General features: G+C 50.5%; 1 long non-coding RNA gene across 1 annotated transcript in view; it reads left to right on the top strand.

Moving 5' to 3' along the window:
• The window catches only part of LOC142011996 (uncharacterized), a 63,715-nt gene extending 56,277 nt beyond the window's left edge, over positions 1 to 7,438 (top strand). The window contains exons 2-4 of the long non-coding RNA XR_012645238.1: positions 606 to 637; positions 4,180 to 4,361; positions 6,730 to 7,438. This is a non-coding gene — a long non-coding RNA (uncharacterized LOC142011996). The remainder of the gene's footprint in view (positions 1 to 605; positions 638 to 4,179; positions 4,362 to 6,729) is intronic.
• Positions 7,439 to 7,639: the final 201 nt, after the last annotated feature.

Here is a 7,639-nt window from a genome sequence, read left to right on the forward strand (position 1 = left end):
ACTGTTAGATGTTCACTGTTTATCGAAAATAATCAAGAGGGTTTCTGTTGTTGTTGTTGCTGTTGTTTTTTAACTTTGCAATTATAGTGTTGGGAGCCACAAAGAAGTCCTTCAGAGCCACATGCGGCTCTGGAGCTGCAGGTTTCAGACCCCTGTTTTAATTCATTTAAACCAAAAGCATTATATGGGTTACAAGCTGTGCTTTGACAGAAAGTAAGCAAAGCAGAAAAAGACAACTTATTTTCAATCCAGACGCACAGCTCACTTTCAGCATGTTGACAGTGTAGGTCCCTTGATTAATCAAATGCATAACTTTGAAGTGGAAATACTCCTATTGATTTCAAGATTGTACTCATTTGCTTAAAGTCACATGCAAGTGTCGTGCTGAATCAGCATATTGGTCACATTTTTTATTCTTCTTTTATTGTGTCCTGCTGTATGTATTTGTTTATTTTGTTACTATCCCAAGAAAACTCGATGTTATTTTTGGTACCTTTTCATCTCTACAACTTTCATTTCAAAATTGCCATACAGTAATTTTAAATATCACCAATATTATATAAAAACAATAAATGATTTCTAATTGCCATTCTTCATTCTTTCAGATCTGATCCAAGATTAAGCTAATTGAGAAAAGGTATTTTTTGCAATAGATCTCTGATTTATTCAATGTTTTGTTGTTATTGCAGCTAATTATTTTGAGACATATTGTAAATACAAGGCAATGAAAATAAACCAACACACTGTATAAAACTAGCACTGCAGATGCTGAGGACAGTTTTATTCACTGTTATTACTTCCACTGTGCTTCATTTCTTATGTACAAAACAGACTAATAATGTAAATACATATAATTTTAATATGCTCTGTTAATAAAACTAATAGTTTGAAAGTAATGTTTAGATATACATTAGCTTACAAATAAGCATCAAATACAATCAGATCTCATTTCAAACATGTGGATAATATTGTACTGCCAATATCCTAACAAGGGGTTCACATGAAAAAAATGTGCCCTTTGGCCTGTAACAAAGCTAATGTGTATGTAATAAAGACAGTGGGGTGTACACTTTCTGAACAGAGGGAGGACTGCAACATTTCTTTGCTCTCTTGTTTAAACAAAAATAATCATAACCATAATTCCTGATTTGCAGCTTTTTAAAAGGGATGGCATGATAGATGGCCCAAAGATCAAAGCAATACCAGCTGGTAATCCAGTTTGTATTGAGCTTCACTCTGCAGGAAACATCTGTATTGCTTTCTTGTAAAGTTACACTAGCTATATTGATAGAACAACACAGTGCTCAGTAATCTTCCCCTTTCCCACCAAGTCCCAACATAATTCCTGTATTGCAGAGGAAGAGGAGGAGGCATCATTGTCACCAGCTACGCCACTGTCATGCTCATCAAAAGGAATCCCCAGGAGGGACAAGAGAGATACTTTCCACTTCCTTTTCTCCTTCTGCGTATTGCAAAGAATCTATCCCTATGTATTTATGGCAATCCTCACAGTAATTAATCAAACAAGTAATTTGTTTAGCTCAGTAACCTTCCTCTGACAGTAGACATTGACTCATTCACCAAAGTAAGGTGCAAGAACTCAGTAGGATAACCTGTCCATGTGAGGATTTTCCTTCTATCCCCAGTTATTGGCTGGCTTGTGCAGTAAAGCGTGAGGGTTTATTATCACATACATTAAAAAAAATCACAACTATGGATACCTATAATTACCTATAATTCTAGTCCTTTGACTCCTACTAAGCAGTTGGTCGCAATTATATACTTTAGTAACGGGATCCACCTGTTAATTATGCATAGTGTGAAAACAGTGCTTTGCAGATATGTACTGTACAATGGAAAGATCATACTTACAATACGTATGCAGTGAACTCGGAAGCCGTTTCTACACATGGCACTTTTTCTGGAAGAAGATCTTTTTCCAGTCAGCACCTGGCCCAGCCTCAGTGGAGGGGCTGGAGGGGGGCGGGTCATGGCTCAGGTGACCCTCTACAGGGTCCACTGTGGCCACAAGCCATGCTGTGAGGTCTCTCAGTGCAGCATCGGGCAGGCCCGGGGGCAGTAGGGTGTCCAGGGCCTCAGGGTCATGGGCTGGGGGGACAGGAGCAACCAAGGGGCTTGGCGGGGGAATGCAGGGAGGCAGCAAGGGGAGCCTCGGGGAAACAGCGTGGGGGACAGCAGGGGATGCCTTGGGGGGGACTGCAGGGGGAGCAGCTGGGGGGGGCTGAGGGCTGGCCTGCTAGGGCCTCACACATGGTGCAGAGCATCCCCACCACCTCCCCCCACATGTCTTGCCTCCACTGCAGCTTGGCCTCGTTGAGGGCCAGCTGCCTTTCGGCAAGGGTGTTCTGGTGGCGGAGAGCCACGATGTAGGCCACGACCTCATCCTTGTGGCAGCTGCTTCTGGTCTGGTGCACCCGTGGCCACCGCACGGGGGGGCTGGTGCGGGCCCAGGTGGTGGGCTGCTGCATCCTCCGGCCTGGATGGGAGAGGGAGCTGGGTGCTGCCCACGGGCATGGGTGCGCCCTGGGCCCTGACCAGGGATGGGCTTTAGGGCTTCGGGGCTCAGGGGTGGGGCCCAGGTGTCCTCCTCCCCCCTGTGTGCTTTGCCACTGTGCGCACTTACCTGAGGTGGCCTCCTATATGTTGGGTGATGTCCAACTGGAGGGGGCCTGGCTGTTGACAGTGGAGGGCAGCATGATGATGAGGGACCCGTCTGTGGACTCCCCATCAGATGGGACATCCACAGTAGCAGGTACCTCCTCCTCCTCCTCCTCTGTTGTGGCAGGAGGCTTGAGTGCAGCTGTCTCCACAGTGGCATGGGGTGGAGAGGCATCATCCACAGCCAGCATGTCCTGAAGCTCCCAGTAGAAAGGGCAGCTGGCAGGGGCACAGCTGGATCTGTGGGTGCTATCCTGGGCCCACATGTACCCCTGATGCAGCTCCTTCACCTTACACCTCACTTGCTCTGGTGTCTGGCAGGGGTGGCCACAGGCAGTCAGGCCCTGGGCAAGGTGGGCGAAAGCTGAGGCATTCCTCCGGTGCCCGCTGGTGTCCCAGAGGACTTCCTCATCACACCAGAGCTCCAAGAGGTCCTGGAGCTCCTGCTCAGTCCAGGAGAGGGGCCCTTCATTCAGGAGCCCAGTCAGGGTCCTGGCTGCCCTCATCTGGGTTTCTGGGGCTCCCCTGGGTAGTGGGGGATGCTGGACAGTTAGCCATCCCTGCGGTTTGGGACTCGCTGGGCACTGCGGGGCCTTGGGGGCGAGTGTGGCATGTGCTGCCTGTCTCATACTCTCAAGCATCCTGCCATGAGGTCTTTTAAAGCTGCAAGGATCCGCTGGGGGTGTCTTCCTTGGATTATAATAATGACAGGGCCACTATATTATGGGTCCACCATGGAGGACCGCTTCTTTCAAAAGAAGCGGTCCAGGAACATCTATACATGCCTTCTTCTGGAAGAAGCCCCTCTTCCTGACTCCGAAGCATAGTGCAGATCCAGAAGAGGTGGCACCTTCTTCCGGAAGAAATCTGGAAGAGTGCCTTGCATGTGTAGATACTCCTTAAATCTTCTGGAAGAAGGCGCTGTTTTTCTGGAAGATCTTGCCTGTGTAGAAACAGCCACATAGACTGAAAGGGAGAAATGATGAATAGAGGAAATGAAAAGAGAGGCAAAATGCTATAGTGATAAAGTGCTCTGTGAAGGAGGACTCATTTTTTTTAGTTTTAGGTATGAAAGATGATAAATTCTGATGCAGATGTAATGTAGTGGCCCTGTCATTATTATAATCCTAGTAAAACACTGATATTTTATGTAAAATGACTTTACCTTTATCAAATAAGGACATAGTTTAAAGAATGCAATTCCTTCAAAGCTATTGTACCTCAAATTAGGTTGTGGGTTTATCTGACAGAACCTGAAAAGCTGGTTTGTTCTAATAAATCATGGTAGCAAATTTCAATAATGCTGTAAGAAGTTGTTGACACCTGATGACTAACCTTACTATTAAACTGTGTCCTGTATTTGTCTTGACTGTTAAAGAATAATTGTCTGAGCTTTGCTATAATTTTCAAAAAAGGGAAACTGAAGACAACAATGATTCAGATAATGAAAATTTCTTTATGAAATTTTAAAATAACATTTCAAATTTCATTTCTTCCCAGGGCATCAACTAGTGGATTAATAGCAAATGCTAAGTCTTTGACAATAACAGAAATATCTGGAGCTTACTTGCCGGAACAAACCCACAAAATGCCACATGAAAACCTGCAGGTTTGATTTCCTACTACACCTGAAGCTGTTTGAGGACAGATTGTGGATCCCTAATTCCCAGCCACTGACCTCAGTGAGTGCTAACTTTAACTTAAGCCACTGATGCAAGATGCCTGAAGCATCTATACCAGTGAAAAATAGGGCACAGCATAGTAGAATTTTGACCATCAGATTTGCTGGGTTGCTGGCTAACGCACCAAGAGTCTGTCAGAGCTGCTGGGCAATGGGAGCATTCCAAGACAGTTATGACCCTGAGCAGACTGAAAAGACTGCTTCTCTTAGAAGCTTATATACATGCCTTGGGACTACTTGGGGCTGGGGGTCCTCTGATGGGGATTGCTGATTTGTGGATGAATGGTGTGCCATTTATTCCAAGACCTGCAGAGCCAATGAACTCCAGCCACAAGTGAATAACGGGGACAACAAATGAAGGAATAAGCATGTGAGTGAAAGTCACAAAATGTAAATCAGAACTGGAAGGGTACACAAAGCAGAGATCCCTAGTAGCCCCCACAGCTCCTCAAAGACATCCAAGGAATGGGGGAAAAAAAACAACATATAAATTCTGCTCAGGGACATGCCTGCGCAAAAGTAGGTTCTACCAAGGCAGAGCAACCCCCATCCAAATTCCTACTCCTGATATATTTGTTGGCTGTGTTGGCCATGAACATTCTAGTGACCCATATTATCTGTCCCATCTGAACGTAATAGTCTTCAAAATTTTCATGTGGTCAAGGGCTTCCTCAGACACACATAGAACGTTCATAATGCAAGCACACTAATCTCAGGAAACATCTATGTTCTTCATAACTGTGACACTCATTTTCAGAATAAATGCTTAGAAGCATCCCAGACATTTAATTAAAAGATAAAGCCCATAGGACCAGATTTTTAAAGGTATTCAGGTGCCTAAAGATGCAAATAAATGCTTTGGAAAATTCCACAAGATACCTATCCATATTTTTGTCTAGTCCTAAGTGTATTGTAAACTACATGATTTTGTACACTAAAGCCACATCTACACATGCCGGCTACTTCAAAGTAGCTGCACCAACTTCGAAATAGCACCCACCACGGCTACGCGTGGCGGGCGCTATTTCGAAGTTGACATTGACGTAAGGCGGCGAGACGTCAAAGTCGCCATCCCCATCAGGAGATGGGAATAGTGCCCTATTTCAACGTTGAACGTCGAAGTAGGGCACGTGTAGCCGTTGCGTGTCCCGCAACATCGAAAAAGCGGGGTCCGCCATGGCGGCCGTCGGCTGAGGGGTTGAGAGATGCTCTCTCCAGCCCCTGAGCTCGATGGTTGCCACGTGCAGCGGCCCCTTAAAGGTCTCCACCCCCTGCCTTCCTGTGCAGGAAGCTGAGAGAGCATGCAGGCGGCAGCCCAGCCACGCGGTCAGCCTGAAAGCCCCTCTGCAGCCACACACACACACCCCCGCTGCGATGGCCGCCCACCAGCCCCCCAAGCACCCCCAGAGCACCCCCTCCAAGGGGAGCCAGGGCTCCCAGCCCGGCAGCCAAGCCGAGAAGCAGCAGCAGGGCCCCTCCTGGATGGAGGCCGAGCTTCGGGACCTGCTGGGGCTCTGGAGTGAGGAGGAAGTGCTCCAGGTAATGGGGAGCAAGAGGCGGAACGTGGATGCGTACGCTTGGCTGGCCGAGGGCCTCGCTGCCTGGGGTCACTCTGCCCGCACTCCTGACCACATCAGGAGAAAGGTGAAGGAGCTGCGGCAGGGTTACACCCAGGCCTGGGATGCGGCCGGCCGATCTGGGGCCGCCCCCGTCATTTGCCCCTTTTACAGGGAGCTCAGGGCCATCCTGGGCCCCCGGCACCCCTCCTCCCCTCCAGCCACTCTTGATACCTCGGCCGACGAGCCCCAGCAGGCCCCAGAGGCGGAGTCCGCCCCGGAGGTAAGCCCTGCACCCCAGGGGCCCCCCCAGGAGCCCACGCCTGGGGCACCAGAGGAGTAGGAGGAGGGGGGATCCTCCTCCAGCGATGGGGGGGCTCCAGATAGACATCCTGTCCCAGAGCTCCAGCAGGGCATCCGCTCACCGGGTGTCCCCCGACCGTGGGAGCGGACCATCAGGTATGTACCCCCCCAGTGCACACCCCCGGGGTTGAGGGGCAGGGGTAACAGACATGACCAGGGCCCTCCACATGCCCAGATGACCATGGCCCCAAGGACAGCAGTGGCATGTCCCTCACAGGAGTGCATCAGCCCCTGCCCCCCCAGCATGACAGTGCCATGCCCCATCCCTGGGGATGGGGGGAGCAGAACCTAGGGTCCCCCGGGGGGAGGGGGTGGGACACCCATCAGCAGCAGCAGCACTCCCGGGGACGGGGATGGGGAACCAGCAGCAGAGGGGTGGGGGGACAAGGGCCACTGCTCGGGGCCCACACTAATGGCTGTCTCCACTCTTCTTCCCCCCGTGTTCCACAGCTGCACCATCGGAAGGACCAGAGAGTGCCGGCGAGGTGTCAGTGGTCCCGGAGAGCCCACCGGGGCCATCAGTCCAGGCCAGCCCCTCGGCGGAGCACCGACCGGCCCCAGGGCGGGGACAACGGTGGAGCCAGCACTCCAGGACGGCGACGGACCCCCAACTGCTGGCGATCCTCCGTTGGCAGCTGAAGGTCTCCGAGCAGCGCCTGCGGGTGGAGGAGCGGCGCCTCGACCTTCAGGAGCGGGCGCTGGCCTGGTGCCAGGAGGCATGGGGGGCTTTATGAGCACTTTTGAGCGTGTCACGGACTACCTGGCCCCCCATGCCGTGCTGGCCGCCACTGCGCCCGCCCTGCCTGCTCCACCCACCACTCCACCTGCTGCTCCACCCACTGTCGCACCGCCATTCACCACCAAGGGCCCTTCTGCCAAGGGGGACCTGGGGCCAGCTGACACGTGCCGGCCATATCTACCGGTCCGCCCAGCCCCCAGCCAGCCCCAGCCAGGGCTGAGGCCGAGGTGCAGGTTGTGGCCACCCACCCCCAGCGCTGGACATTAGGGGGTGTGGGGCCCAGGACGTGGCCCCCCCTCCCCCTTTGTATATATCCCCTTCACTTATGTTTTGTAAATAGTTTGTATTAGACCCCTGTTATGTTGTTATGATGATAGCTGCCCCCCCATGTAAATAGTTCTCCCCTTCCTTGTCTTCCCCTTTTTTTCCTGTCATCTTATCTTATTATAATATATATATAATATTTATTTTGCCTGTAAATATTTATGATAATAATAAGAGTTCAACATATGCTGGTTTGACGAACAACATGTCTGGTTTTATTTACAAGAAAAGTGAGGGGGGGTGCTCTTGGGTGCTCTGTGGTGTGGGCGTAGGGGCAGGGAGTGTTGTGGAGGATGG

Source organism: Carettochelys insculpta, chromosome 4, assembly GCF_033958435.1.
Source record: "Carettochelys insculpta isolate YL-2023 chromosome 4, ASM3395843v1, whole genome shotgun sequence".
NCBI lineage: Eukaryota > Metazoa > Chordata > Testudines > Carettochelyidae > Carettochelys > Carettochelys insculpta.